Source organism: Rhinopithecus bieti, unplaced genomic scaffold, assembly GCF_001698545.2.
Source record: "Rhinopithecus bieti isolate Rb0 unplaced genomic scaffold, ASM169854v2 scaffold_3062, whole genome shotgun sequence".
Lineage (NCBI taxonomy): Eukaryota > Metazoa > Chordata > Mammalia > Primates > Cercopithecidae > Rhinopithecus > Rhinopithecus bieti.
This window is the reverse complement of record NW_016804432.1, coordinates 5,695,959-5,721,869: the sequence shown is the minus strand read 5'-3', so window position 1 is coordinate 5,721,869 and position 25,911 is coordinate 5,695,959.

Here is a 25,911-nt window from a genome sequence, read left to right as displayed (position 1 = left end):
TCATCACTCGCCATCAGAGAAATGCAAATCAAAACCACAATGAGATACCATCTCACACCAGTTAGAATGGCAATCATTAAAAAGTCAGGAAACAACAGGTGCTGGAGAGGATGTGGAGAAATAGGAACACTTTTACACTGTTGGTGGGACTGTAAACTAGTTCAACCATTGTGGAAGACAGTGCAGCAATTCCTCAAGGGTCTAGAACTAGAAATACCATTTGACCTAGCCATCCTATTACTGGGTATATACCCAAAGGATTATAAATCATGCTGCCATAAAGACACATGCACATGTATGTTTATTGCGGCACTATTCACAATAGCAAAGACTTGGAACCAACCCAAATGTCCATCAATGATAGACTGGATTAAGAAAATGTGGCACATATACACCATGGAATACTATGCAGGCATAAAAAAGGATGAGTTCATGTCCTTTGTAGGGACATGGATGAAACTGGAAACCATCATTCTGAGCAAACTGTCGCAAGGACAGAAAACCAAACACCACGTGTTCTCACTCATCGGTGGGAATTGAACAATGAGAACACTTGGACACAGGGTGGGGAACATCACACACCGGGGCTTGTTGTGGCGTGAGGGGATGGGGGAGGGATAGCATTAGGAGATATACCTAATGTAAATGACGAGTTAATGGGTGCGGTACACCAACATGGCACATGTATACATATGTAACAAACCTGCACGTTGAGCTCATGTACCCTAGAACTTAAAGTATAATAAACAAAATTGTTCCTTCAATTATCCTAAATATAAAATAAATTATGTAAAAAAAAAAAAGGAATAGAAGCTGGACTTCTTTGAGTGTACTCTGCTTTGTAGATTTGAATTTGGAACCATGCAAACCATATGAGAAGTAAAATTTTAAAATTTCTAAAATTAAAATTAATGGAACAAATGAATTTAACTCCGCATAGCCAGTAGCATAATTACACGGAGTAAATACAAAGAGTTTCTATTAAGGGACAAAAAGGCAAGTCCTTGCTCATTCTGCTTCACACATACTGGCCTCCTTGCTGTTCCTGAAACGTATGAACTACACTCCACCTCACAGAGCTGTATGTTTTGTTCCTTCAGCTTGTAATACGTTTCCCCTGGATAGTCACTTGGCTCTCACTTTCACTTCCTTCAAGTCTTTGCTCAAATGTCACCTCTTAAGAGAGGCCTTCCCAAATCCTTTACCTATCTTTATATTTCTTCAGAGCTCTTCTTGCTATATGGTGTCATGTATTCATCATTAGTTTGTTTGGCTCTTGTATTAGACTATAAATCTATGAGGACAGGGACTTTTTTTTTTCTTTTTTTTTGAGATGGAGTCTTGCTCTGTCACCCAGGCTGGAGTGCAGTGGCCTGATCTCAGCTCACTGCAACCTCTGCCTCCTGGATTCAAGCGATTCTTGTGTCTCAGCCTCCCGAGTAGCTGGGATTACAGATGTGTGCCACCACATCTGGCTACTTTTCGTAGATTTTCTTTTTCTTTTTTTCTTTTTTTTTTTTTAGTAGAGATGCGGTTTCACCATGTTGTCCAGGCTGTCTCGGGTGATCCGCTCACCTCGGCCCCCCAAGTGCTGGGATTACAGGCATGAGCCACTGTGCCCGGCCAACTTTGTTTTTTCCATTGCTGAATTCACAGAGTCTAGAACATGCTTAGCCCATTAAGAGGCACTCAATGAATTTTTGAGAAATGGGGTTGGGAAGAAAGGATAAATTGTTAACTTTTTCTTTATACATCTCTGTATTATTTGATATGTTACAGTAAGCATGAATTACTTTAAAAAATTAAAAAAATGTGTTAGGAATGTTGTAAAAATTCACAATAATTGAGAAAATATATTATTCCCTCTGTGTGTTTGCATTAATTAAACCAAAGGGAATCCTGGCTAAATGTTGAATTTCAGTTCTTGGTGATAGGCTTGGGTGTACTTTTAGTCTATAGCCCTACCCAATACTCTTCAAATTATATTCTCACTCTAATCTATCTATGGCTAGGCTATTGTTGTTTTAAAGCATTGTGTGTGTGTGTGTGTATGTGTGTGTATAGTGTGTGTGTGTACCTTTCTATCTATATATTGGCTATAGTTTCTTATATGTGATAAGAAGATGTTATGTGAATTTTGGCTATTTTTTAATAAAATCCGTTGTAAGTGTAAGTCGTCATTCTCCTTCAAGAAGTTAAATTCATCTATATTTAATGGACCCAGATATTCAAATTTTGGTTAAGAGATAGGAAATTTCACAACAGTAACAAAATGTTTCAAAGCACTTTTACTTATCAAAATTTTCTGCTACTGTAGTCCCAGTGAGGTCTGTAAGGGTCATATTCCCAGTCAATTCCTTATATCAATTACAGAATTCTAGGGTTTGCATGTGGTACAAGTGCACCATGCTGAGTATGCTTCGTTTTCTCTCCATTTTTGGATTATCATGGTCCTATGGAGGAATAACATGGTTACACAGAGCTAGTCATACTTTTCTTTGTCACCTTTTCCCATTACTGATTTCAATCAATTATTCCATTAGATAATTATTCTCAGACTTTTCCTTACCCATCTTGACCTTCTAAAAATTCCTGCTCTCTGGACTTTGAAAATTAGGTTAGTTTCCTATGTCAGGTCCCTAAGCCAGGGAACTTGGCTTAAAGTAGTGATCACTATATAATAATTTTAAGTGGAGCATGATGTTCAGAGGCAAAACATCAAGGAGACACATCCTACAAAACGGGGTCTGCAAGTGGAAGCATCAGGATTTGTTTATGGATTGAATTAGAGTGCTTGTTAAAATTGCTTTCATTGATTTGAACTAGAGGATAGCTAAGCAAAAGATGCACGTTTTAAATTAAAAACTTGTAACTGAACTTGAAGTAGAAAACATGGTCCGACAAACACACATGATCAATAACTACAGAAAAACAAAGCAGAGAACACAGTAGTTAAAAGCTTTAATTTTTAATTTAGAGGGTCCTATCCCCCATATTGTCCAGTCTAGTCTGGAACTCCTAAACTCAAGCTATCTGCCCGCCTCGGCCTCCCAAAGTGCATGGATTACAGGCACAAGCCACTGTGTCTGGCTTCCATCTGCCCTTCTTGACCGTTTAAGGGAATCCTCTGAACTTGTTCTACCATCAGTGGAGATAAACAGATCCCCTATGAGAGTATAACCTTAAAGAACCAGTAAACTTTTTTTAAGGCTTCTGTTCTATTTTAGCTTAGAAAAACTTCAATCTTAAAAAGATATGCAATGCTTATATTACATTCTATTGTGTATCTGACTGAGATAATTTAAAATACTTTACCAATTAAATGACTGAATTCTCCGCCCTATTATTCTCGAGTAAAACTGATGTACTAAGAGATAGGTCATGCTTTCGTATGGTTTTGCTCACATCCTATCCCACCATTGCCTACCTCAAGAGTGCAAGAATCTCAAATTTAGGTGGAGGCATTTGTTGTCAGACTTTCCTCTTTCTATCTGCTCATCCTATGGTCTCTGGCTAATAGAGGTACATAATCTACAACAATACAGACAGCAGGTAAATAGCCCATCTTTGTAGAAACTTTACTAGACTATAGCAAACTATGTACAAATTCTTTTCTTAAGATCCCAGCAATTTTAACTTCTCAAGAGTTAACCTTAGTCAAATTTTTCTCCACCCTATTTCCTCACTATTTTTTTAACCTCTTGGCTCAGAACATCCAATTCATGCTTTTTGTACCACATTCTTATTTTGGTCAGTATCAGCTAACATCCAATCACACAGTATGCTGAGAGCCCTGGAGAATGAACTGGGAAAAGAAACCAGGTATAAGGAGTTCAGGGTAAATTCAGGGGCTAAAGTGGTAAGTGCTTCCCCCATAGAAAGATTGTGACTTCTTTAGATATAGATAAATACTTTGGAGTGCACTTTTGGTAGGCAGAATAGTTCCCCGTTACCACAAAAAATGTCCATGTCCTAATCCCCAGAACCCGTGAATGTGTTACCTCACATGGCCAAAGACACTTTGCAGTTGTGACTCAATTAAGGATTTTGAGGCGAGGCGATTTGCCTGGATTATCTGGATGGGCACGATGTAATCACCAGGGCCCTTATAAAGTTAAAGAGGGAGGCTGGAGGTCCAGAATCAGAGAAGGAGCTGTGATGATGGCAGAATTAGAGTGGTGCCGCATAAGGAAGACTCCACTAGCTGTCACTGGCTTTGAAGATATTGGAAGGAGGCCACCCGCCAAGAAATGTGGGCAACCTCCAGAATCTGGAGAGGCAGGGCAGTGGGTTCTGTGGAGCCTCTAGAAGGAAAGCAGTGCTGGCAACACCTTGATTTTAGCCTGCTGGGACCCATTTTAGACTTCTGACCTCCAGAACTGTAAGGTAATAAATTTGTGTTGTTTTAAGCCAACAAGTCTGTAGTTGTTTGTTACAACAGTAGAAGGAAAGCAATACGGTAGTCAAACTTTTGTTTGATTCTAGGCATGGGTCATTAATCTGGGAGGACAAACCAAGAAGAGTGGATGGAGCCTTGATTTTGGAATTCAGGCAGCTGAGGTGGACTTTATTATATGGGATAGGTCATTTTAGTGCAAGGTCAGGGATATGAGCAGCAGGGCTATGCCCTGACAAAATGGTGATATGATCTACAAAAGCATAGTAGGTATACTAGCCAGTGGGTTGGGTCATAGGACCAAGCTTATTCTGGGCACCCAAAATTTGGGAAAATAGGAAAAAAGAACACATACTCAAGAAATGGACAGACGTGTACAAGAAGAGAAGGTTGATACTTCTAGGCAGGTAGAAACAGGAAGCTGATACGTAATAGTGCTGCTGAAATGCTCTTGAGCATAAAGCTACACAACACTTTATGAACTACGTGGTTAAAAGAAGAGCTGGTGGGTGTGGTGATGTGTGCCTGTAGTCCCAGCTACTCAGGAGGCTGAGACAGGAGAATCGCTTGAACCCAGGAGGCGGAGGTTGCAGTGAACCGAGATCATGCCACTACACTCCAGCCTGGCAGTAGAGTGAGACAAGGTCTCAAAAAAAAAAAAAAAAAAAAAAAAAAGGAAGAAGAGCTGGAAATATATTTCCAGGTTGGGCTCCAGTGGTTTCAAGTGGCTGTTTGGTTAGAAAACCCTGCAGGAACAGGGCAGCTAGAGAAGAGTCATCAGTGACAGTGTTGGCCAGAAAGGTAATAGAAAGAAGGCCAGGAAATGTGAGACAATGTCAGTTCAATGATGGGTCAGTTTCACTGGTAGCATACTGGAGGGTAAAAGTAATGGGTTTCTGGATTCACGCTTTTTTGTTGTTGTTGTTGTTTGTGTTTTTTCAGATGGAGTCTCGCCCTGTCACCCAGGCTGGAGTGCAATGGCGCAATCTTGGCTCACTGCAACCTCTACCTCCTGGGTTCAAGCGATTCTTCCATCTTAGCCTCCCGAGTAGCTGGGATTACAGGCACCTGCTGTCCATGCCTGGCTAATTTTTATATTTTGAGTAGAGATGGGGTTTCACCATGTTGGCCAGGCTGGTCTTAAACTCCTGACCTCATGTGATCTGCCCACCTCGGCTTCCCAAAATGCTGAGATTACAGGTGAGAACCACCACACCTAGCCAGGATTCACACTTTTGATCATATAAGGGTGCTGTCCAGTGTTACTAGGGAACAAGTCTAGACACATTCCTTTATTTTCTTCCCCCACTGAAACCATTCTATTTACACGAATATCTTAGTGGTGTTAGTCTACTCTTATTTAATCCACTTGTCTTCATCTCCTCTCTTTAGATTCTTGTGTCTCATTCATTCATTCAACAAGCATTTTATTTATTTATTACATACAATTGCTAGACTGCTTTCTTAAGATATTTATTTGATGAAAAACCTAGAATAAAATGTATACTAATTAATGTAAACTTAAAAGCCTTCTTTTTTTTTCCTGTTCTTCTCCTACCTTGCCCATTATTGAAACCCTCTAATTTGGCCAAAATGGCCCAGTTCCCTTCCTCCAGACATTCATTACATAAAAACTTCTTTGTAACTCTGGCTGCTTTTACTGTAGTAAAGTTCAGAGACCTCTGAGTCTTCAGTTATATCTTTCATGTATTAGCAAAATATAACCTACCCAAATACAGCTGAAGATTAAATTATAATAAATTGTGGGAAATGGTAGGGGAAGGTTGAGAACGAAGACCAAATCTTCTTTACTGTCCCTATTTGCTATTGCTGCTGCCAAATTATCTGGACAAAGAGCATTACCCTTGAGATCTGTTAATTCCATCTCACGCTCAACTCTTCTGCCTCAGAGATTTTATTGAATTTGGATCTCTGTCCTGCCGAAATATTGACTCTTGGCCTATTTGTCCTGTGCTTTCACTTCTGACTAACTGTCTCTTAAAACCAAGAGCAAAACAATCCTTTAATGATTATATAAGAAATGCATGAATATGAGCTCGTAAGTAATCTAAACAATATGAATTATGTAGAGCAAAAACCATAGCTCTTGCACAGCTTACTCCCCAGTGTTGTTTTCCTTCCCAGAAGTAATCATTATTAACAGTTTAATGTGTATCTTTCCAGATATTTTACTATGTTTTTATGTGGAAATATATGAATATGGTTTTAATTTTCTTAAATAAAAATATACCTTCTTTTCAATAAATGGTTCTAGGAAAACTGAATATCTATATGCAAAATTATGAAGTTGGACCCTTATCTCATACCACATGCAAAAATAACTCAAAATGCATCAAAGATCTAAATGTAAGATCTAAAACTACAAAACTCTCAGAAGACATTAGATTTGGTGATAATTTCTTGGATATACCACCAAAATCACAGATGACAACAACAAATAGATAGATTGGACTTTAACAGTATTAAAATTTCTATACATCAAAGGATACGTTTAAGAGAGTGAAAAGACATCACACAGAAAGGTGAAAAATATTTATATATCTGATAAAGTTAGAACACCCAGAATATGTAAAGAATTCTGACAACTCAACAAGAACCAAACAATCCAATTTAAAAATTGAGAGGCCGGGTGTGGTGGCTCATTCCTGTCATCCCAGCACTTTGGGAGGCCAAGGTGGGTGGATCGCTTGAGGTCAGGAGTTCGAGACCAGCCTGATCAATGTGGTGAAGCCCTATCTCTACTAAAAATACAAAAATTAGCTGGGCATGGTAGCATGTGTTATGCACATTCGTGTGAAGAGACCACCAGACAGGCTTTGTGTGAGCAATAAAGCTTTTTAATCACCTGGGTGCAGGTGAACTGAGTCCGAAAAAGGAGTCAGCAAAGGGAGCTAGGGGTAGGGCAGTTTTATAGGATTTGGGTAGGTAGTAGAAAATTACAGTTAAAGGGGGTTTTCTCTTGTGAGCAGGGGTGGGGGTCACAAGGTGCTCAGTGGGGAGTTCCTGAGACTCATTGTCCAGGAGAAGGAATGTCACAAGGTCAATTGATCAGTTAGGGTGGGGCAGGAACAAATCACAATGGTGGAATGTCATCAGTTAAGGTAGGAACTGACTATTTCACTTCTTTTGTGGTTCTTCAGTTGCTTCAGGCCATCTGGATGTACATGTGCAGGTCATAGGGCTTATGATGGCTTAGCTTGGGCTCAGAGGCCTGATGGCTTAGCTTGGGCTCAGAGGCCTGACAGTGTGTGCCTGTAGTCCCAGCTACTCTAGAGGCTGAGGTAGGAGAATTGCTTGAATCCAGGAGGCAGAGGTTGCAGTGAGCTGAGATAGTGCCACTGCACTCCAGCCTGGGTGACAGAGTGACACTCCATCTCAAATAAAGAAATAAATAAATAAATAAAATGGACAAAGGTCTTGAATAGATGCCTCTCCAAAAAAGATATACAAATGGGCATTAAGCACATGAAAAGATCCACATCACTAGTCATTAAGAAAATGCAAATCAAAGTCACAATGAAATACCATTTCACACCCTTTAGGATGACTGGTATAAAAACCAAAGAAAAATAACAAATATTGGTGAGGACATGGAGAAACTGGTACCTTTGTTTGTTGCTGTTGGGAATATAAAATGGCAGTAATTGTTGAAAACACCATAGTAGTCCCTCAGAAAGTTAAACACAGAATTACCATATGATTCAGCAATTCCACTTCTAGGCATATACTCAAAAGAATTGAAAGCAGTGACCCAAACAGATACTCGTACATCAATGTTCATGTAACATTATTTACAGTAACCAAAAGGTGGAAAGAACCCACATGTCCATCAACAAATAAATGAATAAACAAAATATACATGCAATAGAATATTATGCAGCCTTAAAAAGGAGTAAAATTCTGATGTATGTTACAACGTGGATGAACTTTGGAAACATGCTAAGTGAAATAAGATTCAAAAGGATAAATAGTATATGATTCTACTTATGTGGAATGCTTAGGTCTGGCAAATTCATAAGGATGCAAAGTAAAATAGAGGCTCCCAGGGCCTGGGGCCAGGGGAAATTGGGAGTTATTGCTTAATGGGCACAGAGCTTCTGTTTGGGAAGATGAAAAGTTCATCTTTCATGAAATGGATAGTGGTGATGTTTGCACAACATGTGAATGCATTTAATGCAACTGAACTGTACACTTAAAAATGATCAAAATGCTAACTTTTATGTTATGTATATTTTACCATAATAAAAAGTATTTTAAAACTAACGTGCATAAGTATTTTAATTTCAGTAAACACAGCACAGAGTTACCTCAATTGACCTTGATTTTTCAACTCATATGTATTAGTATTTCAATTTCAGTAAACAAAGTTACCTCAATCTTTTAAAAATAATGTTTACAATTTTATAGTGGAAATTTAAAACATATTATAAAAGGAAATAGTATAATAAATTCCCACCTGTCCTCCAGGGTTAGCACTTATCAACACATAGTCAGTCTTGTGTCTTCTATCCTCCTCATCCATGTCGTTTCCTCATTACCTCATGTTTTTTTGAAACCCATTCCAGAAATCATAATATTTAAATTATAAATGTTTAAGTATGATTTCCATAAGGACTCTTTTCTGAAAAACATAGCCACAAACCACTATCACATCTAAAATATTTAACAATTTGTTAATATTATCAAATATCCAGCTAGTGTTAAGGTATCTCTGATTGCCTGATAATATTTTTTAATAGTTGGTTTGTTGAAATTAAAGATCTGAACAAGTCTTTAAATTATAATTAGTCATATGTCATTTAAGTCTCTTTTAATTTAAGTCTCTTTACAGATTCTCCCTTCCTCCTCTTTCAAATTGATTAGTTGAACAAACTAGACTTTTTGTCATGCAGTTTCCCACATTCTGGATTTTGCTAATTTTATCCTCATGGTATTACTAAACATGTTCATCTGAACCCTATATATTCTGTAAATTAGGAGTTAGAGCTACAGGCTTGGTCTGATTTGGATTTTTGCTTTCTTCAAATAGCATTCACAGGTGATGTTGTGTACTTCCTATGTGCACCATTTAGGAGACACATAACATCTGATTGTCTTTTTTGTGACACTGCAATTGATCAGTGAGGTCAGTCTGTTATAATTCCCTGTCAACTTGTCACTTAGTGATTTTAGTGGCCATTAATGATTAGTGCCTAGATCCATTATTTCATCAGAATTGAAAAATGACAATATTCTTTTCCTATCATTTCTTCTTCATCTATTAGCTGCAATTATTTTACAAAGAAGAATTTCCTTTATCAACAGTTTTTGTTTCTCTATAATACAATTAGAACCAGAAAGCCAGAATTAAATTGTTGAGGTTTTCCTTTTATTTACTAGTTTTCAGAATAATGAGTCATATAATTTTAAACCATCAAGTAATTAGTGTAGAGTAATTATCTCATAGAGTAAGAGTGGATGATGTGTCCTTAAGGGAATTTGGATGATTTTCTGTCTTTGAAAGAAACCTGGACTAGGTAATCTCTATGGTTCCTTTGAGCTCTTGGAGCTCATAATTTTTCTTGCTCATGAAAACCATCTATGTTTTAATTCTCAATTTTCACAAATAATTAGCTGATATATTTCAATGTTATTTAGAGAGTAGACATTCCTTTAACATTTCATAGATATTATTTGCTAAAGAATTTGCAAAAATTTTGTGTGTTTTCTCAAAGTTCTGGGTAGTTAGCTAATTTTTTTCAGGGGCTACTTCACTATCTTTTACATTTCTTTATGTGAATTTTAAACTTAGATTTTAAACTTCAAATTTTAAACAATGAAAAGTTGCAAGTATGCTGAGAATTCCTATTTATTTTTTATGCAGATTCAATAAATTTTGCCATTTTCCATAATTTTTAATACTCTCTCTTTGTGCATGTGCTCACACACACATATAGCATTAACTGTATACATAAACATCTATGTGTCTATCATCTATATACATTTGCACAAAGACATTTTATAGGTATTTTAATTAATTTTCTAAGCCATTTGAAAGTAGGTTGCCTGCATTATGCGCCTTAATATTTCTGTGCATATTTTCTCAAAACAAGAAGATTCTCTTACATAGCCACAGTATAGTTATCAAATTCAGGACATTTAACATTGATATAAAACTTTTACCTAGTGTGCAGTTCATAGTCCAATTTCATCCATCGTTCCAATAAGGTTCTTTATAGCATTTTTTCCCTCTAATGTTGGCCCAGCCACATTGACATTTTTGAAGAATACAGGTCAACTGCATACTTTTTCCCTGCTATGATCATATATATTTCCCATTATTAGTTGTAAATAACAGAAATTGCCTGTGGCTGATTTAAGTAGGAAAGGGATTTATTGAAAAGGTATTGAGGAGCTCCTAGAATTTTAATATATCAGTATATCGCAATAAATATTTTTATTTTGAATATATAAAATATATATCAAAAACATTATTTACAAACAATAAATTATATTTATTGAGCACTTACAATGTGCTGCACACTGATTGTATTATGTTATTGCCTTATCCAATAAATAACCCTATGAGGTAAATTTCCTTTCCAATACTCCTGAATTTATTTTAAAAATGAGACAACTATAGACTAGGAAAGCAAAATGAATTTCCCAAGGCCACACAGCCAGTAAGGTGCTGAGCCAGTGTTCAAAGTCAAGTTTTTTCTGACACTAAACTCCATTCTTTTTCCACTCCACATTTTAATGGCAGCATAACTTGAAAAGTTTTCTGAGAGACGTTTGCTAGAAAATAAAGGATCTGTGGTAGGCTGAAACATTAAATATTGCTTCAGTTGATATTATGAGAGATGTATATTGTAAAACATACACACGTTTTAGCTTTTCTCCATCGTTAAAATCACTTCACAGACATGACCAAATGCTAGAGGAGCTGGCGAGAAAATCCTCAGCATGCACATCAAATTGTACCCACTTGGGGGCACCCACAATGCAGCTTTTCTGTCTGTTCTGCCTAGAAGCTTCGAGCCCTCCAGAACTGGATTGAGCCAGCTGACTGACGTTCAGTCTGCTCTATAGGACTCAGACAGCCCGGCCTGATATCTCAGGAAATAGTGCCCTATATCTCCAAGTTTAGGGAATATTTTACTTAGTTTGTTGCCCACATGATAAACCATTTTCTGCGGTTTAAAACGTCAATAATTAATACAATTGCTACCAGCCAAATGTGCTAGATATATGTTAGGATTTAATTACCAAGAACTAAAAATAATTTGCTGACTTAAAATGATATATTTGTCCAGAGGATTTTTTTTTTTATTTATGCTATGCCAAAATCAGGAACATAATGATTAACCAGTAGGGGTAAAAAATGTGCTGTAAAATCAAGCTAAGTGTTTTTTAATAGTTGTGCACTGTGGTCTCACCTGAAACATACTCTTTGATAGGGATATGTGTTGGCGATCTCCAGTGCTGCTGCTGATGTAATCTCCAGGCCAGCCATTTGGTCTTTAGCTCTATTTGATAGGAAAGATCCTCCTGATATATACAAATGTCTAAGATGCCACTGACCCAGATGTAGTTTCTGTGGCTTTGCCTAGAGAGGGGTTATTATTCCAGAGCATGAGGAGAGAAGATACAGCAAACACGATTGTACTGGATGTGGCTATCACAGTCTTTCATATCCACCACTGCTGCTAAAGAGGCAGTTGAAGGTGGCCATATTTTAAACCATATAAATCCACCTTTAATATGGCTGCTTAGACCAGAGGGAGCCAAAGTATAGATGGGAGAGCAGCTCATGGGGTGATTTGGCTCAAAAAACTGTCCAAAGAGGAAAAAGTTGGACCAATTATGTGCTTACCTATGAGAATCTGATTCGGGATACAGAATATGAGGTGACTTATAGTAGAAACTGATATGAAAGAATGTATACTGGGGGTATACTGTAGAATAGAGGCCAAGAGCACAGCCAGATTATGAGGAAACTAAGCCTTGAAGAAAGTGAGACAACAATTAAACTGAAGCTACTAGAGAAAGAAAAGATGAAGAGGGATTCAGTCTTTAGCTAGAAAATACGTGAAGAGAAGCAGGGACAGGAGGAGGCTGAGCTGTGTTTCTGATGGAGCTCTTGAGGGAAGGTTCACAGTTCTTGCTCCTGAGGGTTCTTGGGTACAGTCCCAGTTTCTGTTTCAGTTCTGGTCCCTGCTCATTGATCACAATGAGATCCTGGCTTCCATCTTAAGTCTTGCAATTAAACAGCCATTACTTGTGAAAACTTGCGTGAATATCTGTCCCTTCCCAACCAAAGTAACTAACTAGACTAGAAGAATATGAGAGAATAATATTCCTGTTTCCTGTTTTTGAAGTCCTTTTAAAAAATTGTGGTAAAGTATATATATCATAAAATTTTCCATTTTAACCATTTTTAAGTATACAGTTGAGTGGCATTAAACTTTTTCATCATCCAAAACTGAAATTCTGTATCCATTAAACAGTAAGTCTTCACTCCTTACAGTCCCTGGTTACCATTATTCTACTTTTGATCTTTATGAAATTGTTCAGAGTCCTTTTTGAATGAATAATATATATATAGAATAGCTAAGATTTATTTATGCAGCAAGCCTGTAAGTGACAAAGTCACTGTCCAGAGTTTTTGGGGAGCTGGAGTTATCCCAAATAGCCTGGAAAGTGTAGGCTGTTTATTGTGTGTAGTCAGGCAACTGCAGAAGCCTGCCTCACAACTTCCTTGGACTTTGCTGGTACCCTGTTCTGTCCGTCTGTTAGAATGGTTGAACGACTCATCTTACAACAATAATGAAAAAAAAAAAAAGGTTGAATGTCCATTCCTTCAATAGATCCATCATCAGAGAGTCAGGGGAGATGGAGATAAGGGAAATGAGGTTATGGGCTAGCAATAGGTCCACCAATGCAATAATTAAATGTAATCAGTGTTAATAAGAACAGTGACTACTTACTTAATCATGACTTACCATGTGCTTTTGTATATTAACTTATTTAATTTTCATAACATCCTCAAAGAACTGAAAATAGAACTACCATATGATCCAGCAATCTCACTGCTGGATATATATATACAAAAGAAAGGAAATCAGTATATCAAAAAGGTATCTGCACTCCCACGTTTACTGCAGCACTATTCATAGTAGCCAAGACATGGAATCAATCCCAGTGTCCATCAATGGATTAATGAAGAAAATATTGCATATACGATGGAATATTATAAAGCCATAAAAAGAATAAAGTACTGGCTGGGTGCGGTGGCTCAAGCCTGTAATCCCAGCACTTTGGGAGGCCCAGGCGGGCAGATCACGAGGTCAGGAGATCAAGACCATCCTGGCTAACACGGTGAAACCCCGTCTCTACTAAAAATACAACAACAACAACAACAAAACTTAGCCGGGCGTGGTGGCGGGTGCCTGTAATCCCAGCTACTCAGGAGGCTGAGGCAGGAGAACGACGTGAACCCAGGAGGCAGAGCTTGCAGTGAGCCGAGATCGCGCCACTGCACTCCAACCTGGGCGACAGAGCAAGACTCCGTCTCAAAAAACAAAAAAGAATAAAGTCCTGTCATTTGCAGCAACATAGATGGAACTGGAAGGAATAAGTTTTAGTGTTTGATAGTGCAGTAGGGCAACTATAGTTAAGAATTTATTGTACATTTCAAAATAGCTGGAAAAGATTTGAAATGTTCCCAACATAAATAAATGATAAATGATGGGGTGATGGATACCACAATTTCTCTGCTTTGATCATTACATGCTGTATATATGTATCAAAATATCATGTATAACTATTACATATCAATAAAATATAAATTACAAAAATTTTCTTTTTAAAAAAATTTTACTTTTTTTTTTTTTTTGTAGAGACCAGGTTTTGCCATGTTGCCCAGACTGGTCTTGAACTCCTGAGCTCAAGCAATTCACCTGCCTTAGCCTCCCAAAGTGCTGGGATTACGGGCATGCACAGTCACCATGCCTGGTCAACAAAAAATTTCTTAATCTTGTGAGACAGGTACTATGATTTCTGCATTTTGTAGTTAGGTAAATTAAAGTACAACGTGACTAAATTACTTGCTCAAGGTCACATAGCTGGTAAGTGACATAACTGAGTGACTTCTACTGCAGGAAGCTAATTCCAGTCACTTCACTTCATTGTTTCTTATCAGCATCAAGCTGAACCTTAGCAGTGTCAATAGTACTATAAAGACTATCATTGTCATGTTAAAATAGACTTGTTTATGAAAAACTGAAAGGAAACAGATATTTATTTGTTACATTTAATTTTTCCTAAAAGTATATTAACATTCCATTTGTGTATCTGAATTTTCATCAGTTCAGACCTTCCCAACAGTGAATTTGGTGTGTGAGTTTTCAATCTTTTGCCCTCAAAGTAGCCAGGTAGTCAGCCACCTCTCCCATTCACTCCAGTGGATTATGCAAATATTATCATTTCTATGTGTGTTTTGATATGAAATGGGTTGGGAAAGCCTAGAAAATTAGTTGATATATCAAGTCTTCCTCCTCTTGTGTTCTTATTAAAATACTTACAAATACCAAATATGGTGTGTAACCTTGTGGCTTAAAGAGCCTTTTTTTTTTCTTTTAATTATCTCAACTGAAATTGTTTGAAGTTTAAATATTTTGATATCAGGTCTCTCCCTAGCTGGGAAGAAGATAGAGCAGGATACCAGTAGAATAGGGGTTTAGGGTATTACATCAGAAGGTGTCCAGTTCAATGAGATGGAAAAAGCACACTGAAAACAGAAGTAAAGTTCAATATAGTACTGTGAGAAAAGGTAAGCTTGAAGGTAGGTGACCCACAGAGTGCACAGAGCTTTGCTGAAAGCCAGATTTTACATAAACTTTATTATATCTCAGGGCTTAAAATAAAGTGATTCATCAGTCAAAGAATTATTTAAGCAAAGATCTATCCATATGCTCTTTCAATATAGACTTACCTACATTTAGGAAGGTCTGAAGCATTTCTCCCCAAAGCTTGTGCTAGGTATTCTGATGAGCTAGAATGGTGCTTCTCAAGCACTGCTGCACATTAGAGTCACCTGTGGAAATGTAACAATTCTTGATGTGTAGGCTGCACCATATACCAATTAAATAGAAATCTCTGGAATTGACCCATAAGCATCAGTAGTTTTAAATTTTTCTCAAATAATGCAAACATTTGGGAACCAGTTGTTTAGCACAGTGGCTCTCAAACTTTAGCTGCATTAGAATCACCTGGTGGGCTTGTTAAACCACGTGTTGCTGGGCCCCACCCCAAGAGTTTCTGATTCAGTAGGTTAAAGGTAGGGCCTGAGAATTTGCGTTTCTAGTGATTTCCTACATGGTGCTGGTGCTGCAGGGAACCACAGTTTGAGAACCACTGATTTAGAGAATTATTTACTTATTCATTAATGCCATTTGAAGAATGAAAGTCATAAATTTTTGCTGGGCAGCCTAAGTAGGTGCAACATCTTTGGAAAGGAGTCTAACCACAGTTGTGAACTCATTGCACACACTGATTCTCTGGCAGGGTTACATTCAGGGCCATCTGTTAGGCTGGCAGCATGCCCACAGAGAGTGTGCTATGCCAATTTCAGCAGCGCATAGGTGCTAACCAAACACGGTTTTAGAAGGGCGGCTTTCATCACACAGCAAGCACCATTTCTTGGGCCAGGCAATCCTGCTGTTTGCAAACAGCTCCAGTCTGAGGCCACATGCTTTCTTACATCTGTACATGCTTGAGGACATGATTAAAAAATAAATAATCAACAAATGGTTGATTATATTTCTCCCTCAATCTGCCTTGGTGTTGTAATTTGGCATGTAGAGAGGCACTCTCTCTTCAGTAAGCTGGAAGCCATTCTCAAGGACCATAGAGTACAAATGTAATGCTTTAAAACTGCTAGATTTGGATCAGCTACATTTGTTCCTTTGAAGATATCATTATCATTTTTTGCTTTATTTTAATTTAGGCTTTTACTCTGTTCATGAGCCAGATTTATTCCCCATTTATCATCAGTATTCTGAGGTCTTCACTAATTTATTATTATTATTGTTTTGAGACAGGGTTGCTCTCTGTTGCCCTGGCTGGAGTGAGGTGGCATAATCATGGCTCACTGCAGCCTTTACCTCCCAGGCCCAAACAATCCTCCCACTTCAGCCACTTGAGTAACTAGGACCAAATCAGTCACCACGCCTAGCTAATTAAATTTTTTTTTAGCTAAACAAACCCTGTTTCTACCAAACTCCTAGACTCAAGTGATCCTCCTGCCTCCACCTCCTAAAGTGTTGGGCTTACAGGCTTGAGCCACTGTGCTCAGCCTAATTTGATTTTTTAAAAACTTGATTATATATATACATATTTAAAAGTAGATTTTATTTTTTAGGGTAGTTTTAGGTTCATAGCGAAATTGAGTGGAAGGTAGAGAGATTTCCCATGTACCCCTGCCTTCCCTACATGTATAACTTCCTGTATTGTTATCATAGTCCCTGCCCCTTATAGTGCTACATTTGTTACAACTGATAGACTTACATTGGCCCATCATTCTCACGCAAAGTCCATAGTTTACATGAGGGTTCACTCTTGGTTTTATACATTCTATGGGTTTGGACAATTGTGTAATGGCATGTGTCTACCATGATAGTATCACACAGAATAGTTTCACTGTCCTAAAAATCCTCTATGTTCTGCCTGCTCATCCATCTTTCCTCTCTAACCCCTGGCAACCACTGATTTTTCTACTGTCTACACAGTTTTGCCTTTTCCAGAATATCATATAGTTGGAATCATACAGTAGGTAGCCTTTTCAGATGGCTTGCCTTTAGTAATGTACATTTAATGTTTCTCCATGTCTTTTTATGCTTTGATAGCTCATTTTATTTTAGAATTGAGTAACATTCCATGTCTAGATGTATCACAGTTTATTGTCCATTCACCTACTGAAGGACTTCTTGGTTGCTTCCAACTTTTGGCAATTATTAATAAAGCTGCTATAAATATTCATTTGTAGCACAAATGTACACATTTTAAAATGAAATGTACACTTTTTTTTAAAAGTACACATTTTTTTAAAAGTACACATTTTTTAAATGTACACATTTTAAAAAAAAAAATGTACACATTTTTGTGTGGCCCTAAGTTTTCAACTCTTTTGGGCAAACATCAAGGAACGAAATCGCTGGATTGTGTGGTGAGAGTATGTTTAGTTTTGTAAGAACTCTCAAACAGTCTTTCAATGTGGCTGTACTATTTTGCATTCCTGCCAGCCATGGATGAGAGTTCCTGTTGCTCCACATCATCACCACGATTTGATGTTTTCAGTGTTCTGGATTTCGACGATAGATGCGTAGTGGAACCCCATTGTTGTAATTTGCGTTGCTCTGGTGACATAGGGATGTGAAGCATCTTTTCATGTGCTTATCAAGACAATGGAAGATCATTCAGTGCTAAAAAGAAATGAGCTATTAAGCCATGAAAATACATGGAAGAAATTTAAGTGCGTATTACTTAATGAAAGTCATTCTGAAAGGCTACATACTCTATGATTTCAGCTACATGACCTTATGGAAAAAGCAAAACCCTGGAGACAGTACAAAGGTTAATGGTTGCCAGGAATTAGAGGGGAAAGAGGGATGAATAGGTAGAGCATAGAGGATTTGTAGGGCAGTGAAACTACTCTGTATGATACTGTATTGTTGGATACATATATATCTGTATATCTTCCTTGGGGAAATGTCTGCTAAGGTCTTTAGTCCACAATTAATTTCTTTTAATTGTTGGATTTTAAGAGTGCTTTATATATTTTAGAAAACAATTTTTAAAATCAGATATATCTTTTGCAAATATTTTCTCCCAGTCTGTGTATTCTCTTTTTATTCTCCTGACAGTGTCTTTCACAGAGCAGAAATTTTAAATTATAGTGGAGTCTCACTTAAAAATTCTTTCTTTCACAGATCATGCCTTTAGTGTTGTATCCTGAAAGTCATCACCAAACCCAAGGTCATCTAGATTTCCTCTTGTTTTATGGTTTTATAGTTTTGCATTGTGATGTATTTTGAGATAATTTTTGTGAATGGCATAAGGTCTACATTCATTTTATAATGTATGTGGATATCCAGTTGTAGCAGCACAATTTGTTGAAAAGATTATCTTTTCTTCATTGTATCACTTTTGTTCCTTTCTCAAAGATAAGCTGATTGTATTTATGTGCATCCTATTCCTGGGGTCTCTATTTCATTTATCTATTTGTTTATTCTTTTGCCAATACTACACTGTCTTGATTACTGTAGCTTTATAGTAAGTCAAAATCAAGTGATGTCAGTTCTTTAATTTTGTTCTTCTTCTTCAATATTGTGCTGGCTATTCTGTTTTTGTCTGTTTGTTTGCTTGCTTCTCAATATAAACCTCATAATCTGTTTGTCAATATCCAGAAAATAACCTACTTGCATTAAATCCCAAAGATGGGAAAAACTGACATCCTGACAATATTGAGTCCTTCTATGCATGAACATGAAATATCTCTTAATTTATTTAGTTCTTCTTTTATTTCTTTCATCAGAGTTTTGTAGTTTTCCTTGTAAAGATGTTGTATATATTTTGTTAGATTTATACCAAAGCATTTTGTTTTTGGTGTGGAATATAAACCATATTATGTTTTTAATTTCAAATTCCACTTGTTCATTGCTATTATAAGGAAAATGATTGACTTTTGTGTATTAACCTTGTGTGCTGCAGCCATGTGATCATCACTTATTAGTTCCTGGAGTTTTCTGTTGATTCTTTAAGATTTTCTATATAGACAATCATTTCATCTGTGAAAGACAGTTTTATTTTTTCTTCACAATCAGTATACCTTTATTTCCTTTTCTTGTTTTATTGCATTAACTAGGACTTTCAGTATAAGGTTGAAAAGCAGTGGTGCAGGAGACATCTTTGCATTTCTTGATCTTAGTGGAAAAGCTTTGAGTTTCTTACTATTAATTATGCTGCTAGTTGTGGAGGGTTTTTTGCAGGTATTATTTACCAAGTGGAGGAAGTTCACTTATATTTCTAGTTTACTGAGAGTTCTTAAAATCATAAATGGTATTGGATTTTGTCAAATGCTTTTTCTGTATCTATCAATATGATCATATAGTATTTCTTCTTTAGCCTGTTGATGTGATATATTACAATTTTCAAATATTGAAACAGCCTTGCATACCTGGGACAAACTTCACTTGATCACGGTGTATAATTCTTTTTATACATTGTTGGATTTGATTTGCTAATAGTTTGTTGATGGTTTTTGCATGTATGCTTATGAGAGATACTAGTCTGTAGTTTTTTTTTCTTGTAATGTCTTTGTTTTTGGTATTAGGATAATATTAACTTCATAAAATGAGTTAGGAACTATTCTCTTTACTATTTTTTTTTTTTTTTTTTTTTGAGATGGAATCTCGTTCTCTCACCAGGCTGGAGTACAATGGTGTGATCTCGGCTCACTGCAACCTCTGCCTCCTGGGTGAAGGCAATTCTCATGCCTCAGCCTCCCAAGTAGCTGGGATTACAGGCACCTACAACCACACCTGGCTAATTTTTGTATTTTTAGTAGAGATGGGGTTTCATCATGTTGGCCAGGCTGGTCTCGAACTCCTGACCTCAGGTGATCTGTCTGCCTTGGCCTCCCAAAGTGCTGGGATTACAGGCGTGAGCCACCACACCCAACCTCTCTTTACTATTTTCTAAAAGAGATTATGGAGAATTGTTATAATTTCCTTCTGAATTATTTGGTAATATCAGCAGTGAAGCTAGGCCTTCTGCTTTCTCTTTTAGAAAGTTGTTAAATATTGTTTCAATTTCTTTAAAAGATATAGGCTTATTCAGATTGGCTATTTTTTCTTGTGTGTTTTGGCAAATTGAATTTTTCAAGGAATTGTTTAATTTCATCTGTGTTATCAAATTTGAGGGTATAGAGTTGTTCATAGCATTCCTTTATTATCCTTTTAATGTCATGGGATCTGTAGTGATGGCCCCTCTTTCATTTCTGATATTGTTAATTTGTACACTCTCTCTTTTTTTTCTTAGCCTAGATAGAGTCTTATTGATTTTATTGATCTTTTCAAAGAACCACCTTTTGGGTTCATTGATTTTTCTCTATTGAGTTCCTGTTTTCAATTTCATTAATTTCTGCCCTAAATTTTGTTTTTTCTTTTTTCCTGCTTACTCTGAGCTTAATATTTGCTTTTCTCTTTCTAGTGTCCTAAGGTGGAAGCTTATTTATTTATTTATTTAGAGATGGAGTCTGGCTCTGTTGTTCAGGCTGGAGTACAGTGGCATGATATTGGCTTGCTGCACCCTCCACTTCCTGGGTTCAAGTGATTCTCCTGCCTCAGCCTCCTGAATAGCTGGGACTACAGGTGCATGCCACCTTGCCTGGCTAATTTTTTATCTTTTTAGTAGAGATGGGGTTTCACCATGTTGGCCAGGCTGGTTTTGAACTCCCAACCACAGGTAATCCCAAAAGTGGAAGCGTAGATTATTGATTTCAAACCTTTCTTTTTTTCTAATTTATGCATTCAATGCATAAGTGTCCACATTTTCCTCTAAATGCTGCTTTTGCTATATCCTACAGATTTTGATATGAGTTTTAATTTTCATTTAGTTCAGATTATTTTTACATTTCTCTTGAGATGTCTTCTTTGACTCATGTATTATAGAAGTGTGTTGTTTAATCACCAAGTATTTTGAAAATTTCCAGCTATCTTTTGTTACTGATTTTAGTTTAATTTCATTGTGATCTAAGAGCAGACATTGAATAATTTCTATTCTTTTACATTTGTTAAGGCAGGCTTTTTGGCCTAGAACATGATCTATGTTGGTAAAATGTTCTATGTAGCTTGAGAAAAATACGTATTCTGCTGTTGTTGCATGAAGTAGTCTATAAGTGTCCATTATATCCAATTGATTGATGGTGTTGTTGAGTTCAACTATGTACTTACTGATTTTTTGCCTGCTGGAATTGTCTATTTCTGATAGAGGGGTATTGAAGACTTGAGCTATAATAGTGAATTCATCTATTTTTCCTTGAAGGCCTATCAATTTTTGTCTTATATATTTTGATACTCTGTTGTTTGGCACATACATGTTAAGGATTGCTATGTGTTAGATGATTGACCCCTTTATTATTGTGTAATGTCCTTGTTTGTCTCTGATAACTTTCCTTGCTGTGAAGTCTACTCTATCTGAAATTAATATAGCTTCTCCTACCTTCTTTTGATTAGTGTTCAGATGGTATATCTTTATCCATTTACTTTTAATTGACATGTGCCTTTATATTAAAGGTGGGTTTCTTAAGGACAGTGTTTATTTGGGTCTTGTTTTTTGATCCACTCTGATAATCTCTGTCTTTTAATTGGTTTATTAGACCATTTACATTCAAAATGATTACTGATATAGTTGGATTATTATCTATCATATTTTTATGTATTATTATTAATTTTTATAGAGATGAGGATCTTGCTTTGTTGCCCAGACTGGTCTCAAACTACTGGGCTCAAGTGATCCTCCTGCCTTGGCCTTCCAAAGTGCTGGGATTGCTGGGATTACAAGTGTGAGCCACTTTGCCTGGAGATATATATACATACTTTTACATATATACATTTTTGCATGTATTGTGTATACTTTCACTATATATACAAAATAATTTTAAAAGTCATATATATGTATATGATTTCCTTTAAAACTATTTTTTATTTGTTGCCCTTGTTCTTTGTTCCTATTTTTGCTTTCCACTCTTTAGCTGCCTTTTGTAGTTTTAAGTAAGAGCTACATATAATTCCATTCTTTTATGTCTTAGCATATCAGTTGTACTTTTTTTTACTCTTTAAAGTGGTTGCCATAGAGTTAGCAATATATGTTTACAAGTAATCCAAGTCCACTTTCAAGTCACATTCTACCATTTCACAGGTAGCATAGGTACCTTATAATAGCAAAATAATCCTAATTCATCTCCCTTGTATCATTGCTGTCCATTTATTTTACCTATATATAGGTATATATAAGCATAGGTGTACATAAGCATATTTAACCATATGTATATATAAACATAATTGAAAATATTGTTGGTGTTATTTGCAACCAGCGAAAGGCATAACATGTGTATGATGAAAATATCAGAGTATAAATAGAGTGAGAAACAAAATATTTAAAATAATAATGACTGATAATTTTCCTAAATTAATGTTAGACAACAAACTATATATGTTAGTTATTTGAAACAGTTATCTGAAAACCAACTAAGAATAAGAAAAATAACAGTTTCTATTTAATCTTCACCTATTCCTTCTCTGATACTCTTCCTTTCTTTATGTAGACTCACATTTCTGACTTATATCATTATCAGGGAAACCCGCCCCCGATAATTCAATGTACGTTCTTTTCTATTTTCCCTAAGTGTCAGCCAGTCTGAGAAATAAAGGAAAAGAGTACAAAAGAGAGAAATTTTAAAGCTGGGTGTCCAGGGGAGACATCACATGTTGGCAGGTTCTGTGATGCCCCCTGAGCCGGAAAACCAGCAAGTTTTTATTAGCAATTTCAAAGGGGAGGGAGTGTACAAATAGGGTGTGGGTCGCAGAGATCACATGCTTCAAGGGCAGCAAAAGATCACAAGGCAGAAGGTCCGGGCAAGATCACAAGGTCAGGGCAAAACTAGAATCACTAATGAACTTCCATGTCCCACTGTGCATGCATTGTCATTGATAAACATCTCAACAGGGTTCACGAGCAGAGAACCGGTCTGTCTAGAATTTGCCAGGCTGGAATTTCCTAATCCTAGCAAGCCTGGGGGCGCTGCAGGAGACTAGGGAGTGTTTCATCCCTATCTACATCTACATAACGCAGACACTCCCAGGTTGGCCATTTTAGAGGCTCCTCCCCCCCACCCCCCCCACCAGGAATGCATTCTTTTCCCAGGGCTGTTAATTATTAATATTCCTTACTGGAGAAAGATTTCAGCGATATTTCTCTTACCCATTTTGGTAATAAGAGAAATATGGCTCTTTTCCGCTTGGCTCCCAGTCAGTCAGACCTAATGGTATCTCCCTTGTTCCCTGTTCTTTTTTCAGGGTGCCCAAATTTCACATTGTTCAAACACATATGCTTTACAAACAATTTGTGCAGTTAATGCAACCATCACAGTGTCCTGAGGTGACATACATCCTCAGCTTATGAAGATGATGGGATTAAGAGATTAAAGTAAAGACAGGCATAGGAAATTATAAGAGTCTTGATTGGGGAAGTAATAAATATCCATGAAATCTTCACAATTTATGTTCTTCTGTCATGGCTTCAGCAGGTCCCTCCATTCGGGGTCTCTGACTTCTCGCAACATATAATTTTCCTTCTCTCTAAANCCCCCCCCACCAGGAATGCATTCTTTTCCCAGGGCTGTTAATTATTAATATTCCTTACTGGAGAAAGATTTCAGCGATATTTCTCTTACCCATTTTGGTAATAAGAGAAATATGGCTCTTTTCCGCTTGGCTCCCAGTCAGTCAGACCTAATGGTATCTCCCTTGTTCCCTGTTCTTTTTTCAGGGTGCCCAAATTTCACATTGTTCAAACACATATGCTTTACAAACAATTTGTGCAGTTAATGCAACCATCACAGTGTCCTGAGGTGACATACATCCTCAGCTTATGAAGATGATGGGATTAAGAGATTAAAGTAAAGACAGGCATAGGAAATTATAAGAGTCTTGATTGGGGAAGTAATAAATATCCATGAAATCTTCACAATTTATGTTCTTCTGTCATGGCTTCAGCAGGTCCCTCCATTCGGGGTCTCTGACTTCTCGCAACATATAATTTTCCTTCTCTCTAAAGAACTTCTTTTAACATTTCTTGCAAGGCAGGTCTACTGACAATAAAGTCCCTCAATTTTTGTTTGTCTGAGAAAGTCTTCATTTCTCCTTTACTTTTAAAGGATAATTTCACATGGTATATAATTCTGGGTTGGTGGGTTTTTTTCTCAACAGTTTAAATATTTCACTCCACTCTTTTCTTGCTTGTATGGTTTCTGAGAAGTCAGGTGTAATTCTTATCTTTGCTCCTCTAAAGATAAGATGTTTTCTTCCTTCTGTTTTTTTCAGAACTTCAACTTTGATTTTCTGTAGTTTTTAAATGATAGTCTAGGTGTAGTTTTTTCAGCATTTATTCTGGTTGGCATTTTCTGAGCTTCTTTAATCTGTAGTTTGTCTAACATTAATTTAGGAAAATTATCTGTCATTATTATCTTAAATATTTTGTTTCTTACTCTCTTTATTTATACTCTGGTATTTTCATCATACATATGTTATGCCTTTTGTAATTGTCCACAGTTCTTAAAGATACCGTGTTCTGTTTTTTAAATTTCCAGTCTCTTTTTGCTTGCTTTTCAGTTTTGGATGTTCCTATTAAGATAGCCTCAAGCTCAGAGATTCTTTCCTCAGTGGTGTCCAGTCTACTAATAAATCCATTTAAGGTATTTTTCATTTCTGTTAAAATGTGTTTATTTCTAGCATTTCTTTTTGGTTCTTAGAGTTTCCACCTCTCTGCTTACATTGCCCAACTATTCTTGCATACTGCCTACCTTTTCCATAAGAACCTTTAGCATATTAATCATAATTGTTTTAAATTTCTGATCTAATAATTTTAATATTCCTGTCATATTGGAGCCTGGTTTTGATGCTTGCTTTGTTTCTTCAAACTGTGTTTTTTCCTTTTAGTATACCTTACAAGTTTTTGTTGTTAGCTGCACATTATGTGCTGAGTAACAGTAACCTACTACTGGTCCCTACAGAGGTTGCTACTCATGAGTTTCTGCTTCTGGTAAGTTATGATCCTCTGTATTTGCCTGTTGCTCTCTACAATTTTGGAGGCAGTGGTTTGTCCTGTGGCCTAACTTTTCTTACAGATCTAGAACAGTTATTGATTTCTCAGTTTGTTCAGATTTTTACTTGTTCTTAGGACAGAGTGGCAACTTTCAAGCTTTTTACATGCTGGACTGAAAACCAGTAGTCTGATTTGACTTTTAAAATCTAGAAGAGTCCTATTATATATTTAGACTGGGGTTAGAGGCGTTCTACAACAGAATTCCAATTACATTATAAATCAATGTGTATTTTATTTTGTCTTATAATAAAATTTGGAATAATGAGAAAATCTTTGGATTTTTTAAGATTAATATATTAATTTTTAGATTATAAATTCTTTGAGCTCTTTAAAATAAATAAATAATAAATAAATATAAAACATACAAAACAAGAAATCCATTGATTTGTAATAAAAATCCATTGATTTATAAGAGTTGCAAAAAATTACTTTCTTTTAAGAAAGCATACTGATTACTCTGGGACTGTGCATGGTAAGCTAGGGCTGGAGCAATGGATGAGCAAGGAGAAACTGGAACAAGAGCCAGCCTTCTTCCTTAACTATGGCTTGATTTTATACTGGTATAAGTG